This window comes from Gymnogyps californianus, chromosome 10 (genome assembly GCF_018139145.2).
Source record: "Gymnogyps californianus isolate 813 chromosome 10, ASM1813914v2, whole genome shotgun sequence".
NCBI lineage: Eukaryota > Metazoa > Chordata > Aves > Accipitriformes > Cathartidae > Gymnogyps > Gymnogyps californianus.
The window spans coordinates 1,827,918-1,847,304 of record NC_059480.1 but is presented as its reverse complement, the minus strand read 5'-3'; the positions used below and the strand labels follow the sequence as shown (position 1 = coordinate 1,847,304).

Below are 19,387 nucleotides of genomic sequence, written 5' to 3'. Positions count from 1 at the left end.
ATCTTGACTTTATCCTGTCCAGCGGTAAAGTGTTGGGGTCCTGGGGGCACCAGCAGGCTCTGCAGCCTCTCCTCTCCGAGGGGGCTGGCTGCCTGTGCGGGGGGCTCAGCGCTGGCTAGGCTACAGCTCTAGCCTTGCACAGGCTGCTGTGCATAAAGCTGTGGGATACCTCACTGGGGCCTCCCTTCCCATCTCAGAAGCAGCAGTTTAGACCAGACTCTTGTTCTTGAGCCATCCTGCCTGGCCAGGTACCTCCCTGTAGTGGGGAGCACTACAAACCATGTCGGGAGTTAAGCAAGATCTGCAGTAGCCTTTTCTGCTGAGTCTAAAAGGATCCAAGCTTCATCTGACTTCCCCACAGCTGCCCTTCTGGTCCAGTTCCCCCAAAGCTAAATATTTGAGCTGGGTATGGATGGAGTGAGTTTCATCCTAACAAGTAATTTGCTAAATGGTCTTTTCCCTTATTATTTTGCGACTTCACCACGCTTTCACCTTGCTTTGTTCATCTCTGACAGATGTGAATGAAGTCAATGGGCTGAAAGAGAGCAGGCAAACACAGGGACAGCATGAGGCGGTGACTCAGAGCAAACAAGCTTGGGGTTTAGCTGCACGAGGAGAAGGAGATACAGAGTTAATCTAAAGAGATGAAAACTTCTAAATCTAAAGTGATGAGGCACCACTGGAAATCCAAGGTGCTCAGTGTCTCAGCAGAGGTACACAGACCTCACGGTGCCAGGGCAGGAGAGTCCGGTTTTGCTCGATGCCAGAATGTGTTACGCCAAGTAGAGACTGGGAAAGATCAGAGAGAGACAAATTCCCTTGGGGGCAGAATGGAGGACTTGGAGAAGGAACGGGTGCCAGTCTGGGAAACAGCTGTGAAGACAGACGGGAAAAATACTGCCCTGGCTTTTTGTAGCGGGGGGGTGGCTGCAGCGATGGCTCCTGTCAGACGGTGCTAGAAGCTTCCCCGGCTCCAAACTCGGACCCGCCTCTGGCCAAGGCTGAGCCAATCAGCAATGGGAAGAAGCTGCTAGAAGGTTCCCCCGCTCCAACTCGGGCCCGCCTCTGGCCAAGGCCGAGCCAACCAGCGACGGTGGTTGCGCCTCCATGATAGCGTATTTAAGAAGGGAAAAGACTCCTGGGGGCGAGCGTAAGATGGCGGAGGAAGGGGGGGAGGGGGGGAAGGGGAAGGGGAAGAGGAAGAGGTGCCGTAAAAAAGAGAGGCGGAGAGGAAGAAGAAGATGGGAGATGAAGATGGAGCTCCAGTGAGCAGAGGAGTGGGATGTGAGAGAAAGAACCGTGCAGACCCCGAGGTCAGTGAGGAGGGAGGAGGAGCGGGGGAGCAGAGCTTCCCCTGCAGCCCGTGGTGAGAGGGCAGGCTGTCCCGCTGCAGCCCGGGGAGGGTTAACGGCAGAGCAGAGCTTCCCCTGCAGCCCGTGGTGAGAGCGCAGGCTGTCCCCCTGCAGCCCGGGGAGGGTTAACGGTGGAGCAGAGATTCCCCTGCAGCCCGTGGAGGACCCCACGCCAGAGCAGGTGGCTGGGCCCGGAGAAGGCCGTGACTCTGTGGGAGAGCCCACGCTGGAGCAGTTTGCGGAGGACTGCAGTGCGTGGAAAGGACTTGAGTTGGAGAAACTCAGGGAGGGCTGACCCCCGTGGGAGGGACCCCACGCTGGAGCAGGGGAGCAGTGCGAGGAGCCCTCCCCTTGACGAGGAAGGAGCGGCAGAGACGATGTGGGACGAACTGACCGCAACCCCCATTCCCGCCCCCGGCGCCGCTGGGCGGGAGGAGGCAGAGGGGGAGCAAAGCTGAGCCCGGGAAGAAGGGAGGGTCGGGGGGAAGGTGTGCTTTTAAGGTACGGTTCTGTTTTTCGTTGTCCTGCTCTGATTTGGCTGTTAACAAATGAAATTGGTTTATTTTTCCCCCAAATTGAGTCTCTTTTGCCTGTGACCGTAAGTGGTGAGTGATCCCTCCCTGTCCTGGTCTCGCCCCACGAGCTTTTTGTTGTATTTTCTCCTCCCCATCCCGTCGGGGGGGAGGAGTGAGCGAGCGGCTGCGTGGTGCTTTGTTGTCGGTTGGGCTTAAACCACTACAAATAGTCAGTGAATTGTCCTATGACTTTGATCTCCTCTGTGACCATCCCGGCTCATGGTGCTCTGTGTAGTAGAGTTGTAGCCAGGCCCCTGGTCACGTTTTTCCAGCTGCCTGTTAGGTGATGGAGCTCACATTTGCTACTTGCAGAATGCTACTAGTGATTCATGTTTTCCAGACAACTTTATTTTTGAAGGCGTTTTTAATCTGCTTGGGACTGTGTAGATTCCTGCTGTCCCAACCTTACATAGAGGGGGAAAAAAAAACACTTCACCCTTTACTGCAGTCAGTTGGGTTGTCTCTCTTTCACTAACTTGACACTACTTGGTTTTTCTGTAATTCTGGAGGACTGTTCTTCTCTCCTTAATTCTGTAATAAATATTCTCTTTTTATCACAGGCTTGATTGTTGAAGACATTCAGCATGTCCAGGGATTTCCACTTTACTTAGCAGCCTGCCAGATTTCAACCTGCTGTCGCACCCATCACAACTTGTTTGCCATGGAAGGTGTTAACCTTGCCTGTTTGGTTGGCAAGTCTGTGATGTGGCTCCACACAGCAGCTCTTAAGAAAACTTTTGCACATAATTTTCTTGGGTTTTTGGGGTTTTTTTGTCTTCTTTTTCTGTTACTAACTTTGGTTTATCTGAAACAGGTGCTCTGGCTGCTGTAAATGTTAATTAAAATCTTACCTAGTGGCTAGTGTTTTACAGTCATCTCAGCAGGTTTTTTTTGTCTCTGGTGATGTTTATAGATGCATTTTCTCTTGTCTGTTCTAGTGATGTTTTACTATTTGGTCATTTGCTTTATGACAGTTTGCTATTGGTTTTTGGAAGAGCTTTTCAGTGAATTAACTTGGGAGTTAATACTGACCTGCTTTCTTGGCTTCAGCAGCTGCTTGTGCCCTGGTGCATCCTGATCTGGACGCTAATGCTGTAATGAATTTTCTGTCAGCATTTTGCAGTCAATATTTTTGGCTGTTGCTGTATGTCATTCACTTCTGGCATAAGCTGCCTTGCGATATCCTGACAGTGAGGTGAAACATGCATCCACACAAGCGGTTGGTCTGGGTCCTGTTGGGGAGGTTCCTGGGGGCTGGAGAAGACCTCAGCCCATGGGGCTTGCGCGGGACAGTGCTAGCTACAAACCCATATTCTCTAATTTTTGAGTTGTCCTAGGAGACTACTTCAGCTTTTTCAGGATGATTTAGGAGGATGTGCTGTTCAGGGTTCCTATTCGAGTGTTATTTATTAGTTTTGTAGTATCTTTCTGGCTGCTTTTTTTCAGTGTCGTGTTGATTCTCTGGGGACAAAGGAAACAAAGGAAGGAAAACGCTTGCAGGAGTGATAAAACAGGAGTATGACTAATATCTTCTCTCTCTCTCTGCAGTGTTTTTTCACAGATCAAAAATCAATTAAGGGCGAATTTCACTGGGAACTCTTTAAACAATGTAATATTTCATTAGAGATTATTGCAGACTCTTTCACATTTGCAGCCCAGGTGTGAATTACAAAATTAGCCTGATTCCTTTAATAATTTCCTAAGAGGTAACATTACTCCAAGCACCCTGTGTTTAGTGCAAGCTGTGTAGCTGCTCTTGGAGAAGGTGTATTTATTGTCTCCCTCCATATCCTGATAGAGACACAAGACTGAAGGAATGGGTTTCTTAGTGTGATGGCAGCCGGGCTGGGCACAGGGTTGTGGACTGGAAGGAGATGATAATTGAAGAAAATAAGAATCTGACGTTATAGCAGAGCTAGACAGGGACTTTGAAATGAGTGGACTTGCATTTTTTCCAATCTGTGCTTAAGCTTTCTGTTACTAGCATGAGCCTCTACTTTTGTGAAACGTCCCTGTTTCTATAATTTGCCACCTCCTTTCTTGGTTCCTGGATCTGTTCCTCCTGCCATCTAAACCCCGTAACACTGAGATAGGAGGACTCTGGTAGTGCCAGTGCATCTTCACTGGATTCTGGATTCCTAACTGCCTAAGTCCTCTGGACACAGCTCTCCTTCCAAATTCTTCCCTTCCTGAAGGTGTGAAGAGCTGAGCAGTGTGGCTTCCTCTGCTCCACTGCAACTCCCCCCTTTCAATCATTAGTCCTCCCTAGAGCTTGCCCTTTTCAGTATCCATTTGTTACGTGGTACATCTTTCCTTATTCACAGCCTGGTTATTGATTCTTATCTGGGTATCATCTGTCTTACTGAGGCTCAGGGAGTCAGGATTTGGAGGGAGAGGTAGCATCTTTTATTAGTTCAAGTGTGATATGGTTGGGTGAGAGTGAAAGAGGTGAGCTTTTGGGATGGACAAGGGCAACTTGCGATTTCTTCACAGGCTCGATATAGGGCGTTTGCATATCCAGAAGGCTGACTGCTTTCCCCACCTGAGCAGGTGCCTTACTTGAAGACGTTACCTTTTCCTGTAAACTTCACCTTCCTCTTCTCCTAACACCATCACAGCTACAACAGCCCAACTACAGAAGCTCAGCCCTCTCCTCCCTCATGCTTGAAGTTAGTGTGACCTGGATTAGAGTCACAAGAGCAACCTATACAACCGTATACATCTGTGTTCGTCTCACTCTACCTGCCTTTTTTTCCATGTCTTGTCCCCTGACATCAGTTGGTTGCTCTGCGTTTTTTTTCTTGCTGCATAGCTCTCCCCTTCTCCAGGAGAGTGAGGGTTATACCTGGCATTGCAGGGAGGACCCAGTAAAGGCAGTTGCTAAAACAAACAAACAAAAAAACCCCAAAACAAAACCCAAAACAAAAAAAAACAAAAAACCCTCTGCAGAAACCCACTGGCCATAATTGCTTTCCTAGAGAACAATAAGAAGAGGCAAGCAGTTGTGATACTTTCCTTGAGTACTCTCTTGGGCTCTGATTATTTTCAGCTAAGGATATTTTCTGTGTCTGATAAGACTCGCCTGTCTAATAATCCGTGCTGGATCTCCCTTCTAAGTACTTGCCCAGTCTTGCCTTGAACCCCTGTAAACTTCCCACACCCCCATCTTCTCACAGGCCTCTACTGCCTGTTACATGATGGACCATCTCCTTTCACTTGCTGTGGACCACCTCTTTGATTACTTTCCTCTGATAACTCCTAGTTCTTGGGTTGGACAAGATAGTTAAGAAGTAATCCTCACCCACTCCTCCAGTAGATTCAAGATTTTTTAAAATCCACCTCACCTGCCTATTTCCTAGGCTGAAGCATCCCAACCCATTGGGCTATTCTTTACAGAGAAGCCGTTCCAGACCTTGTGTCGTACTTCTTGTCCTGTGAACCTTGCCCTGCTGTATTCCTTCTGCTTTGCACCACTGTAGCTATGCGGTGACACTATCCATGTAGTTTACCTGGCTGCTAAAGAGAGTTTGGGGGCACTTTGTGTTGCTTAAGTGACCAGAATTAGCTGCATGTTTTGGAGAAGCTGGCCCTTATTTACAAAGGCTTTTATTACATGAACCTTTTCAGCGAAACAGCAATTATTATGAATCCTGAAAGAGGACTCTCTGCAGCTTCCAATTACAGTTCTGGCTGCATCCGATTTGAATGTCATTTGCTATTTAGGGAACATCTGAAAATGCATTTTGGGAGGTGTCTTTCATTTCATTTATGGCGGCTAACATTATTTCTAATGCTAAAGGAAATTAAAAAGTGCTTCCTGCTTAGAATCAATTAGTTTTAATGAAAAAAAAAAGTTGCTGTATGCTGGCCACATGGCAGCTTCACTGTAGAGAGAGGAAACCAGAGTATCTGGATGCAGTGCCAGGGTGGTGTGCCTGTGCTGCTTTGTAAGTTCAGCTGCACCCAGAGTGACTTGGTATAGCTTCGTTGGCCTTTGAAACAGGAGACGTGAGCGATCAAGCTGCAAACCAAGCTGGTTCTGCTCTGAGGAATCTCCTAAAAATGCTCAATACATCTGATGTGTACACAGATAATTTAGTTCAGATGGGCTGATTAGGTCACGTGCCATTTATTCTCTTTACATTTTGGAAGTTCAGCAAAGTGCAAGGGGTAAAGGCTCATGAGAATTTGGTTTGGGGAGCTGTGGCTTCAGGATCTGGGAACTTCTGGTTAACCCAGTCATGTGCATTTGATTCAGATCAGATGCTGGCATGTTGTTTCACCTCTGTTGAATTATCCAGATCTCATGACACGGGGTTTATGTTGGCCGCATAAAACCTGCCATGACACGGTCTGAGCAGATCTGAGCCACCAGCAAGAGTCTGAACTAGGTCAGTACCTGGTGTCCCATACAAGGGACACTAGAACAGGGTTCACAGTACCATCAAATGATACCTGCGAGTGCTTTCTTGTGCTTGTGTTTGTATTTATACCTTCCTGCTCGGAAACATGCACAAGTAGATTAAAAAAAGCTGTTTAGTGGATTCCAGCATTAAGTCAAGTGACTAATGGATTTTTTCAAGGGCTCACCCAACTCTACTAAAAAGCGGGTTGTTACATGGTAGTTTGGAGCCCTTTTGTTCAGCCTCAGATGTTTTTATTTCCTTTATGGTGTTTACTGAAAGAACAAGAAGGAAATAACTCAAGGTGGCATCATGCAAAAATTACATGTTCAGAATGAGAGTGCTACATTTTGGCTTTTCCTCAAGCACGAGTGTGGTGCCTTGCCCCCTTTTAAGTCAAGTGTCAGTTTAGAAGAATAGAAAGTAAAAGAATAACCCTCTAAATCAAAATCCCACTGAAAGGAAACACTACATCGCACAGTTTTCCTCCTCTGTGTGTGGGGAGAGGTGGTAAGAGGAGGTCGGGACAGGAGGCTGCAAGAGAGGGTACCATGTGGGACAGATGTTAGTCATGCTGTTTGACGCTCAAGCTGCACTCACATGGCAGCAGTGAGGATGAGGAGACATAGAAACATAAACAGAACTTCAAATAATTAACTGTAATTGAATGTGCTCATCCAATCCAGTTTTACCTGCTTATGTAGCAGCAGGTTGTTTTTTTTTCTTTTTCCTTTTTGTTTGTTTTTTTTTCTTTTAAGGTGCATATTATTAAGGAGCCTAGTAAGGCACTTTATTTAATCTCTGGGAAATGTTCCTAACTTGGTTTGTAATTTGGAATCCTAAAAGCTGTTTGGCTGGGAAACTCCAGAAACACTTGAATTTATTTGAACTGTGTGTCCTGGAGCCTTACCTTGATTTGGATGATGTATTTAAGCTGTGGGGGGACTGAATAAGAAGGCCCAGCCATGTGTTTTGTACAATGGATTTTGCAGGCAGAGATTTAATAAGGGAGATTCATTATGTTTTGTTCAATGGTACTGTTACCCATATGCCACTTTTCAAAGCCTGCATGCTTCCTGAAAACATGTCGGTGTACTTGTAGGCTTGTCTTGTGTTTTGATTTTTGCTTGAAAGTGGAAGGCAGAGTTAAGGTTATTTATGATATTTAACTCTGACCATAGCATCTCATTTGTTGTCTTGACTTGTTCAGGGGTTTTTCAGCGCCACCTCATTACTGAATCTTCTGGTTTTCTAGATGAGAGTGTACTGCTCTTTTTAAGGATCGCTCTTAGTCAGCTAAAGGTATCTGTAAAGCATTCATCTGGGCATACGTGTGTGAACCAAAACTATGCTCCTTTTCACCCCAAACAGTGTGACCAGTAAGTTAAAGCTTTCACACGTGCAGCCATGTGTGGCTAAAACAAGCTGAAATCTAGAGCTTGTGGAGGTGATTAAGATGACTTAATCAGATGCTGCATTGTCTTAGTCCTGACATCTGAAATTGAGAGAGGAGAGAGCCCTTGGTCTGGGCTGCCCAGCAGTAGTTCTTCCCGTGATGGGCTGAGCAATGGGGTGTGCGGCAACCACCGGCATCCAGGAGCTGGAACGCCCTGCTCAGCCCTGAGGGATGCCGTTTGTTTCTCTGTTCAGGCCTTCCTTCCGTCTCGCTTGTTTAAACGTTGATAATCTCTTTGGTACAGTGGGTATTTGTTGTTGGACTTAGCTGTAAAGCTCCTGCAAAGCTCAGGGTGAAGGCAGGGAGCAGCTGCCAAGACGTTCCTCCAATGGATTCAGTTCGCCCTCCCTGCCTCATGTTCTTGTGCCCACTCACCTCTTTATTTTGCTTCCTTTCTCTTCACTGCCATCTCTTTGCTCTCTTTATTCCACTTCCTTCTCACTTCTCTGTTCCTGGTACCTGCCACTCGGATTGCGGTTCCCATCTGCCCACAACACTTGACCCTGATGGGACACGTCCCTGCCCAGAAGCTGGGGAGACTTGGTACTAGGTAGGAGAGATGCAACCAACAAAATACAGGACACATTTTATTTTTACTGATAGTCAAAATGGATGACAAATCCCATTTCTGCTCCTCCTTCCCTTCATTTAAGTGAAGGGGAAGAGCGAGGCTCTGGAGGATCAGTCTCAGCTTGTCTGGCCTTTGTGCCATGCTTCACCCATGGCCATCATAGGGAGGTGTCGTGGTTTAACCCCATCCGGTAACTAAGCACCACGCAGCTGCTCGCTCACTCCCCCCACCCAGTGGGATGGGGGAGAGAATCAGAAAAAAGTAAAACTCGTGGGCTGAGATAAAGACAGTTTAATAGGGCAGAAAAGAAGACAATAATGATAATAATAATGCTAAAAGAATATACAAAACAAGTGATGCACAGTGCAATTGCTCACCACTTGCCGATCGATGCCCGGTTAGTTCCCGAGCGGTGATCCACCCCTCCCAGCCAACTCCCCGCGGTTTATATACTGGGCATGATGTCATATGGCATAGAATATCCCTTTGGCCAGTTTGGGTCAGCTGTCCTGGCTGTGTCCCCTCCCAGCTTCTTGTGCCCCTCCAGCCTTCTTGCTGGCTGGGCATGAGAAGCTGAAAAATCCTTGACTTAGTATAAACACTACTTAGCAACAACTGAAAACATCAGTGTGTTATCAACATTATTTTCCTACTAAATCCAAAACACAGCGCTATACCAGCTACTAGGAAGAAAATTAACTCTATGCCGAAACCAGGACAGGTGGTCCTCGGAGAAATCACATAAAAGCGTGTGGCTTGTGCGAGTCCTGCCTTCTGTTGCAACTTCATGGTACCTTGTGGCGTGTGCCTCTCTCTGAGCAGGACCTGAGTGACACAAGCCAACGAGGGAAGAGCTGGAGCAGAACCTGCTGAGATGCTGCATATCCTCACACTGACTCGAGTCAAGATACTCGCCACCTTTCTCAGCTCTAGTCATGTGGCAATGTTAAATATGACCACAGGCAGCTATCTAAAAGATTTAAGCACATCAGCCTTTTGCCAGCCGTGCAGGTGAATGAAATCTTCCCTCCTGCTCCAGCTCTCCATAGAGACCAGCTCCCTGCTGCCTGGGTTGCTAGCCAGCCACATGCTAATTGGGGCTGTCATCAAAAGAAATGAGTTTCCAGGCGAGCTGAGTTCAAGCAGGTCTGGATCTGAAGTGTGCAGCTGCCCGTTCCCTTTTGTCCCCCTTCCCCTTCTGCCTTTCCTTTTTCTTCTCTCGCCTCTGTTTCTTTTCATTTTTTTAAAAAATGTTTTATTTTGAGGTTATGAATGTAAATATGCTCCCCTGAACAGGAGGGGTGAAGCTCAGTATCCAAGTAACTTTAGAGAGGCACGCAGGCAGTGCAATGCAGTGCTCTGCTGCTTGAGGGGATGGTGTAACACCGGTATCGGGAAGCGTGGGTAGGGTGTATGTTCCTCGGCATGGAGCATCTCCTGTCTGCAGCCAGCCCTCTAGAAAAGGCTGGGAGGGAGAGGAAGCCTGATGCGATTAACACCTCTTCCAGTCTGCGTGTCAGCATCCCTCTGGATAATCTCTGACCGCTCACTTGAAGACAGGCTCTAATGCTGTGCCCCAAACAGGGTAGGTTGCTTCTGTTTGGCCACTGCTGTTGGTTGCCAGAGGCATCAGACCTCTGCATTGATCGTTTGTACCATCTCGGTGTTTTTTTCAGCGCTTCATCTGACATTGGTTGGGCTTTAAAGGCTGGGCTTCGCTGGTGCCCTGGAGTGGCCAGGGCTGTTCATTCTTCTTTCAGACTCACTTCTCAATGCAGTGCAAATGTAATTATGTCCTCAGAGCATCATCACTTCTGGTAGCACTCTTAACACTCCCTGTTTGTCATTTTTCCAGGGCTGTAGTGATGGTTGAAGTGTGATGGGGCCTTCTGTGTCACACCATGGAGCAATCCCTTTCCTTGTGCCCTCTAGGTTTGTCTGGGACATAGGAAATATCTGTGCCCTGATGGTCTTGAGAGGTTGAACTGGAGAAAAACTCACCAGAGACTGCAGATTTTGGGCTGCAACTCCAGAATCTCTACTGAGATACCCTCTACACCCTTTGAGTACCGAAGTCACCAAGTGCTGCTGTTTATCCAGTTTTTCTGAATGTACCATGCAGCCACATCAGTGCTGTTGGCACTAGCTCAGGTCACCAGATAATACAGTTCCAGCTCTTAAAGGAGATACATTGTTCCCTATTCCTAATGTCACCTGTCAGTTTGCTCCCCAGACCTCCTGGAGACCAAACGTGATTCCCTGTGCATCTAGTCCAGCATAAAAGGTCGAGGGAGGAAGTGGAAAGAGGCATGACAGATGGAGAGACTACTCTGCACTGCGAGAAAGCCAGCAATTACTTATTGATTAGCTCAGAAGGTGATGCTCCAGCTTTTGCAAGCGGCATTTGGCCGGGGGGCTCTGCTTCAGGGCAGATGCTGAGTGAGCATCTGTGTCGGTGATGGGATTTTCTTGGTGAGGAAGACAAGGGTAGATCCCACCCCAGGCTTTGCTGTCTCTAAGGAAAATGTGAGGAGTTTCACTTAGCCCAGTGCTGACAGCCGTGTTATTGAGTGAGAGGAGGTGGGGCGAAGCCTGGGCTCTCCTCCTTGTCCCCGCATCAGTGCAAAGGCCAAGCCATTGGCAGTGAAGAATGACACCAGCAGCTCAGAGCTGTAAGCCTTACCTTATTCTTGTGAGCGCTTTACCCGCACACTGCCAAATTTATTGAGGGCCAGACTGGGGCAGTGCTGCACACCATTGGAAGCCATCTCCCCCGAGACATGCTTTCACAGGGAAGCAGAGCGGGGCGTTCCTTCGAGCTAGCAAAATTCATGGTTTGGGAGGTCATGGAGCCAAATGCCACCAATGGGTTCCATAAAGGGCTGGATGATTTTATGGCCAATAATAACATTTGTAGTTATACATGCTACAGCAAGATAAGGCTAATCAATTCTCATGCTTCAGGTCAGCAGCTGATTGCTGCAGGGGTCAGGAAGGAATTATTTCCTCGCCATTTACAGCTTTATTTAATTGGCCAGATGCATTAAGAGCCTTTTAATTATTTTTTTTACCTTCTGTCCTCTGAAGCATATGGAATTAAGCACTTCCAGAGACAACGCTCTGCCCTGGTAGGGCACTACTGCTCTTGTCTGGCAGGGCAAATCTTGCCTGCATTAATGAACCTTTTAATGCTGGGGTTTTTGCTGGAAGTTAGCAGAGTGTTTTTTATTCCAGAAGAGGATATTTCATTAGTACTTTCTGATAACTTGGAGGAAGAGTCATTTGGTCCTTCAGAGCGAACCCTGTGTGCAGGACCTGCTCTCAGTTTGGGTCCAGAGCTGGATGGGAATTTTCCACTGCAGTGCTAGTTACACAGGCATAGCAATTTCTGTAATTCTTGATTTCTAGCTTATGCTTTAAAAAAAAAAAAAAAGAAAAAACCACAAAAAACCCAACTGGGGCAAATCCAAATTGAAGAGCTTTGTTTTCAGTTGAGTCAAATTCTTTGCTTTAAATGAACCTCAGCCTGCAGTTGGGAGCAAATGCAACACTGGAGAGCTTCTGCCACGGCTGGTTTGGGGGAACTGTAATGGAGATGCTCTGTTCCTTGGCATGGGCTGCCCTTTTTGGGGTGAGCTCATCTTCACTGCGCTGTAGTGTCATGCTCTCAGCCAGAGGAAAGGAGCATTCTGGAAAACACAGTCTGACAATCCCAAACTACCGTTCTGATGACTCCACACGACTTTGCAGGAAGGCACAGTATACAAGTCCAGCTCTGAAATGATCTCGCAGCATCCCAGTTTAAGGTAAAACTAAGTTTTTCATGATTCTGTTCTGAGTCTCGCTTTGGGGGAAACTCCATTACATCTGTCTGAGTTGGTTAAGCAAGCAGCAGCACAGCGCTGTTTGGGCTCCTCATAACATTTCCTCGCTGCTGGCTGGAGCTGTGCAGGTTATAAGCCACCTCCATGCCAGCTCAGGATTTGTCCAGAAGCACCATTCTCTTTCATCAGGAAAGAAGACAGATACCATCCATTTCAATGAGAAATATATAATGCCTTTTCCTCTTCAGAGGAAGCCTGCAAAAGAATTTTTCATTTCAGAAGCTTTCCACTGAAAACCTGCCTTTTTCCAGGGAGTATTTTTAAAAATTAATTTTCTCATTTGATTAAAACAAAAAAGCAGCAAATCTGGAATGTTTAAAATATTCTCTTTAAATTAAAAGCTCCAGTTGCTGTGAGGGACTTTCAGGTGAGCTGAAGTTTGCCCTGGTTCAGACTGGAGCACCACAGTCCTTGGATCAAATTTCTTCTCTATTGTTTTTTTGTGTGTGTTTTTTGCAAATTTTAGGAATTGCTGACCTTTTGTCTGACTTTTGAGAGGGAAATACATAAAACATCTCCCCTGCTTTTGCAGGACAGTAACAGTATATGCTTCCCTACTCGTAATTTGAGACTCTTTTTTTAGTAGGAAGGAAACCTCTGTAGGGAAGCTCCAGGCAAAGCCTGGCACTGTCATGTGTATCCGACAAGCGTGCTGCATCATTTGCTCCAACCTCCCTGATTTTTAGCCACTTTTGGCTTCTCTTTCTGCCTTTTAGAGGCTCTCTTTGCACATTAGCATCTCCAGAAGGGCTGTCCCCCTCCTACCCCAGGGCAGTGAGCTTGATGGCGAGAAAGGCTGCCTCGCCTCTCCTGCTGTGTCCTCACGGAGAGCTCATGCTGGCGTAAATGTGAGGTGTGCCTAACGAGGTGATTAGAATGATGAGAATAATAAGGCAGGGATGTGAACCCCTGTGTTACACCCTCCCGGGACTTTGACCAAAGTGACCACATGGGAGACTGGAAGTTGCAGCAAGGTAGGAAAGAGATCGTTGGGAGCGAGGATGGGGAGCCACAGCCTGGGCTGTGATGCTAAGGAAGGTCTTAACTGAATCTGGGTAGGGCTCGTATTGAGGCAGCTTCCGACTTGTGCAAATCATTGTTTTCATTCTAGCTGCAGTGAAAGAAACTCAATTTATTTTTGCCCCTTAAAATCCAAGGCCGCCCCAAGAGTGAGGGACCAGGGTCTTGTGGGGCATTGTGGGGAGTCAGACCCTTCCCACAGGCTGAACCGGGTGAGGAATCTCCATCTCAGTTCTGCAACAAATACTTCCTGATAAATTTCATTCAGCCCATCTATGGAGAGAGAGGGAGGTCCAATGAACCCTGCAAAAACTCCACATTGAGGGCAAAATCTATATTTATTTTACTTATGAGAATGTCTGCTGCAGGATTTGACTTTCCAAAGTGGCTTGGTCGGGATGGAATGTGGGCAGCTCAAAGCATACAAGATTTTAACAAGCAGGAGAGCACTTACAAGGGCATTCTCCTAGCTGAAGGCAAGACCCCGCTGGGCTGCTACGCTTCAGTGCCTTGCAGGGAACATGTGTCCTTCTGTACTGGCTTCTGTCCCTGTGGTGCCTGAGCACATCAGGACTTTAAGTGCATTTATTGTTGGGGAATATCTCAGGGTGGGGGGGGTGGGCAGGGGAGGGTGGGTTGGCCCATTCCCCCATGCCCACAGAAGGGGCTTTGGATTCAGAAGCGGTGCCTGGGACAGCAGCGACACTCGCAAGCTCGAGCTGTCACCGTGAAGTTGTTGGAGCTGCTGGGCTGTGTCTTGATACACAGCAGTCACACCTCTCCTTTTTACTTATTGAGAGATAGAAATAAACTAATTGAGGATTATTAATTAGATTAATTGTAAAACTTACACGAATCACTGCCTTCTTTCCCAGTCTATAATCACTTGCCTTCCACGATCAATTAGACAGCGCCAGTCAATATTTTAGCCTTTTTCAATACCAAGGCAGCAATACTATGGTTTGTGCGTTGGGCTGGAATAGCATAGACTAAGAAATCATTATTGTCATTGCTTTAATATAGACTGGGAAGAGTGAGGTTCACCTGCTACAACTTGAACTTATGAAAAATGCACCAAGAAAATGGCAAATTAATTCTTTCAGTTGCGGTTTGCTGAGCAGAGGGGGCTGTAGGGGTGCATTTATTTGCTCTCTGGTTGACACCTCCTGCAGATGCTCTGCTGGGTCTGTGGGTGGGGAGGTCCTGGCTGGGTTTCAACCATTGTAGCCTCAGTCCTGCCCTGTTTTTGAATCTAATGTTCAAGTTACAGCCGAGTTCCCTCTCAGTAGAGCTGGCTAAATGGGGAAGGAGAGAGGGAGATTTACACCTGTTCTCCCAATTGGAAAAAAATCTGCTATTACTGATGAAAAGTTGAAACTTTAAAAATGCAAGTCAGTCCTTCGTTTTGGTACTGCATAACTGACTGTACAGATGGGAGAAGCAATATGAGTAGTAATTGCAGACAAATTCTGTGTCCTTTAATTGTTTTCGTAACTTGATTTACTTTTGAAATGCTCTGTGGATGCTTTGCTTATTTACTGTCTCTTCACATTGCTATCACTTTTCCTGCCTTGATTGATGAAGCACATTTATCACTTCTTTTCATTTGGTATGGACAGATACAGTTGGTCTTAATAGCAGCTTGCTTAGAAAAGGAGCTTCTGGCGAAATGGTTAATATCAATTTAAAACCGAATAAGTGATTTATAGGGAAGAGGCAGAAATAGTATGAAACTGAAGAAAACACCATGTGAACATAATTTCAAGAGCACAGAGGAAAATCTAAGCAGGATGAAGTTATTTGGTAAATAGGGAAAGGAAAAGGTTGGGCCAGTAGGTATAGCTGCGGAGATCAGAGAAGCCGTTGGGAACACAGGTACTAAGACCACGTCTTGCATTGGTTCTTAGGCCATCAAGGCTCCAGTGAAATACCTCCAGAAGAATTTCTAAATGGCTTGAGAACTCCACTTGGCTATTCAGGCTTAACTGGAAGGTGTACAGCCACAGTGTCCACATAACCCCCAGCTTACCAGTATGTTAACAGACACGGACGCATGCGTTTATCTGGGTATGTGTCGGGACGGCAGGGAGTACAGTTCAATTTCCATGGCATCATGCGAGGATGCTGCTAACCTGGCCCTCTTCAGCATCCCTTCACTTCCCTTCCACGGTGCTGCCTTTCTGCACGTCTCAGGCACGTGGTGAGCCGACCCTTTATGCCTCGGAGATGTTCCTCCCACCTCCTGCTTCTGTAGCTAGCCAGAAATACTTGCTGGCTTTGTCTCTTGCTGCATCTAGGGATCCAGCCAGGTGTGTTTCTTGCTCAGCTGTGCACCTGATTCTCCTCTTCTTTCCTACCTATTGCAGTAGCATTTCTTTCTCCCGTGGAGCTGTTGGACACCTGCACTCAGCTACAGCCCATAGCTACTGTCCTCCTTCGCCCATGCTCACTGAAAAGGAGACTGTAACAGCTGTTTTAACCTCCTCAGGTCTAGCTTCAGCTTGCTGCCTCTCAGCTCCAAGGACTCTTACCTAAATCTAAACTAACCAGTTTTTGGCCAAGACTCGAGACCTATTCTGTATCTTATTTCCCATATGCTCTTTGTAATGCGTTGTCTCCGGTCAATTTTTGCTTTTAATTTTGCAGCAAAAATAACCAGAACTGGCTGAAATAAGTGTTTCAAAGATGACTTGTTGATTGTAAGCCAGAGCTGGAGGGTGCCTTATATAGATGTTTCCTAAGCATTTTCTTCAGGAATAATCAGCCCAAAAGCTGGTCTCGGTGGAGGGTCGCGGATGAGAGTTATCAGCAGAGGTTTTTATGAAACACGAGATTTACACTCAAATTTCAATTCAGATAGAACATGCCAATTGAAGTGTATCTTTCCCTTGTCACTTCTGCAGAGAGAGATTTTATTAACACCAATTGCATGGAAACAGGGGTCGGCCGCAGTGCCCTCATGTAGATAAAAAGACATTAATGCACTTAGGCTGTGACAGCAAAGAGCAGCTGGTTTTATTTTATGTTCCTTTTGACTCCAGTGGGAGTTTCATATGAGCGGTGCAGGACTTTGGGGCCAAGTTCAATGATGGATCTCTCTAGTGAAAATACCTGGCAGAAAGGCTATGAAGGACCAGCCTGTGGCATGTGGTGTTGGTGGCAATATCTCGAGTGGCCCCAGCTCTGTGGTAGCGTGGGTAAGTTGTGAGGACCTCAGGACCACTGGAAATGGATAAGGGATGCTGTGTCTAAGGATGGACAGATGATCACAGGCAAATCCTGCCCAGATGCCTGCCAAGCTGTGGTGGCTGGACGCTGGCATACCTTGTGTCAAAGGGCTGGGAGTGTGCATAGGGTTATTCCTACTGCTCAACTGCCAGAGCTCAAGCCACGGTCATGGTTTGTGTATCCTGGTCTTCTCTTTCCCACAGATTAATTTTTCACTATCTCAAATTACTGTCAGAGCTGTAGATGAGCTTTAGCCCGACCGAAGCAATGGATATGGAAAGCTTTGGGAAGGGACTGTCCTTGATATGGGAACGCACATCCACATCCCGGTCCAGAGTCCTGCATCCATTGCGGTTTCTCTTACAGGGTCCCTGAGCAGGAAAAAGGACTGTGGCTCTTGCACAGGGTGCAGGGCAGGAAAGCACGTTTCCCAGCCCTGCATTCCTGTCCTCAACACGGTGTGGTGCTGCTGAGGCTTCCTCTGTTGCAAGCTCAATCACAAGCCTCATCTCATATCATGGGACAGTGTTGTTAAAAGGGCCGAGGTTTTAAAGCTCTGCTGCACGCGTTGCTCCTGCCTGGCATAGCCAGCTGTGATGATGGATGTGTCTCTCGGTCCTCGGCAGGAATTGTACAACACCTCATGACTGTGCTGCCCGATCGATTAGTACATCTCCTTCAATCAAGCAGACTATTTTGCACAAGCCCGAAGCTGGCTTCCTGAGACGTGGGCTCCAACCTGCCTGTGCATTTTGCAGTGCCTGGACCACCTCCCTCCTGAGGGGGGTGGGAGTTGTTTCTGGAAAAGCTTTCTCCTTCTAGGTCATCTAATTTGAAGCTTTCTAATAAATAGGCTGCTCAACATTTTTTGATATAAAGGTCAACATCATCTGATAGACTCAAGGATTTTAAGATAAGTGGAGGAAATGGCATTGGTAGGCTGATTTTGATAATGATGCTAATCTTGTATCTGATCTTTGGTAATGATACTAACCCCATCAGTGTACTGCTCATATCTCTGAAAATGTGGCTGATATATTTTTTGGCAGAGCCAATGACTATTAGCACAGAGTAGCTTTACTGGAGACTTTTTTAACTTGTGTAAGAGCTGCCATACAGAATGCGGAAAAGGAAGCTTTGATTTTTTTTTCCTAAAAACAATTCATCAGAGCAAGTGTTTTTGGCTAAATATGGTCACAACCTCCTGAGTCAGCTTTCCCAAACCTGTTACGTGTTTGCTAATTAATTATTGTAGTGATGAGTACACATCTGACATACCAGTCAAAATGCAGTTATGGGTGGAGACTCTTGTTTCAGAAAACATCTCCAAATGCTACAAATTCTTTTATTCAGGCAGAGGAGGACAGGGACTGCCCTTTATTGGTGCTTCTGAGGAAGCCACGAGTTTTGGGAAGCTCTCTGCTTTAGGAAAGGTGAGAAGGAGTTCAGCACAGGGCTGCACCGCATCCTTCTAGGCTGTGGGCAACAGATTTTGAAGTACCTTTCATGCTTTATGTGTTGGAGGAGGTTTCTGGCCATTGTGGTTTTTTTGGAAATGCTTAAGGGAGAGCAGAAAGAAGTATGTTAGGACTGGGGAGGTTTGTCTGTCCTTCAGTCCTGATGGTTACAGTGCTAGGGATGTGGGTTTAGACCTTCTCAGGCTCAATGGCACTGGGACCTTGGTCTCCAAGGCTGGATGCTCACCATTAAAAGCAAGGCTGCAGCATGGCAGGGAACAAAAGCAGTAAGCTTTCCTCCTGAGAGCTGCTCATTCCACTCTGGCTGTGGTTGTGTTTCTGTGGAGGTGAGCGTGGTCCCTGCTGTCCCCATCTCAGAGCCACACTGCAGGGCTCAGCAGGCCTGGCAAGGGGTCTGACTCTTGGAGATGAATGGGAGCCTAAATGCTGGACACCATTTTCTCTTGTATGTTTCTCCTCTGCACCTCTGTCCTGGTTTCGGCTGGGACAGTGTTAACTCTCTTCTTTGTAGCTGGTGCAGTGCTGTGTTTTGGATTTAGTGTGAGAATAATGTTGATAACATCCTGATGTTTTAGTTGTTGCTAAGTAGCGCTTATCCTAAGTTAAGGATTTTTCGGTTTCCCATGCTCTGCCAGCAAGCAGGTGCACAAGAAGCTGGGAGGGAGCATGGCCAGGACAGCTGACCTAAACTAGCCAAAGGGATATTCCATACCATGGAACGTCATGCCCAGTATATAAACTGGGGGGAGTTGACCAGGAGGGGCGGATCGCTGCTTGGGCATCGGTCAGCGGGTGGCAAGCAATTGCATTGTGCATCGCAGTTTTTTTTTTCCTTTTATCCCCTCTTCTTTTTTTGTTACATTCCTTTTCATTACTATTATTATAATATTTCATTGTTATTATTGTTAGTATTATATTTTACTTTCGTTATTAAACAGTTCTTATCTCAACCGACGAGTTTTACCTTCTTTGCCGATTCTCCTCCCCATCCCACTGGGAGAGGAGGGGAAGTGAGGGAGCGACTGCGTGGTGCTTAGCTGCTGGCTGGTGTTAAACCACGACAGCCTCATTGAAGCGAAGGTCTGCTCTCATTTACCCCGGTGCAAAGCAAGGGCGTCTCTTTGGATTTACACCAGTTTAACAGATGGAAGACTCTGGTTCATAGTACTGAACTGGTGATGGCATTGCAATTCCTGCAGCAATATTTTGAGAGTTTCTTGAGCTATAGGAAGAAGGTCTGCCTCTGTAAACTCTGACAGTAGCTATGTCAGCACAGCACACACAGGGCTGATGTCCAGAGAGAAATGCCTAATCACACAGTATGTTTGGAATTCCTTAGAGGACTCTCCCAGCAGAGCTCTGGGGAGATCAGAGCTGGTAGGGTCTGGTTTACAGTGTATCAGTGTCCTGCATGCTTTGC

General features: G+C 46.8%; 1 long non-coding RNA gene across 2 annotated transcripts in view; it reads left to right on the top strand.

The window, feature by feature from the left end:
* Positions 1–1,254: 1,254 nt before the first annotated feature.
* The window catches only part of LOC127020328 (uncharacterized), a 47,079-nt gene continuing 28,946 nt past the window's right edge, over positions 1,255–19,387 (top strand). For both annotated transcript variants that reach the window (XR_007767057.1, XR_007767058.1), the window contains exon 1: positions 1,255–1,313. This is a non-coding gene — a long non-coding RNA (uncharacterized LOC127020328). The remainder of the gene's footprint in view (positions 1,314–19,387) is intronic.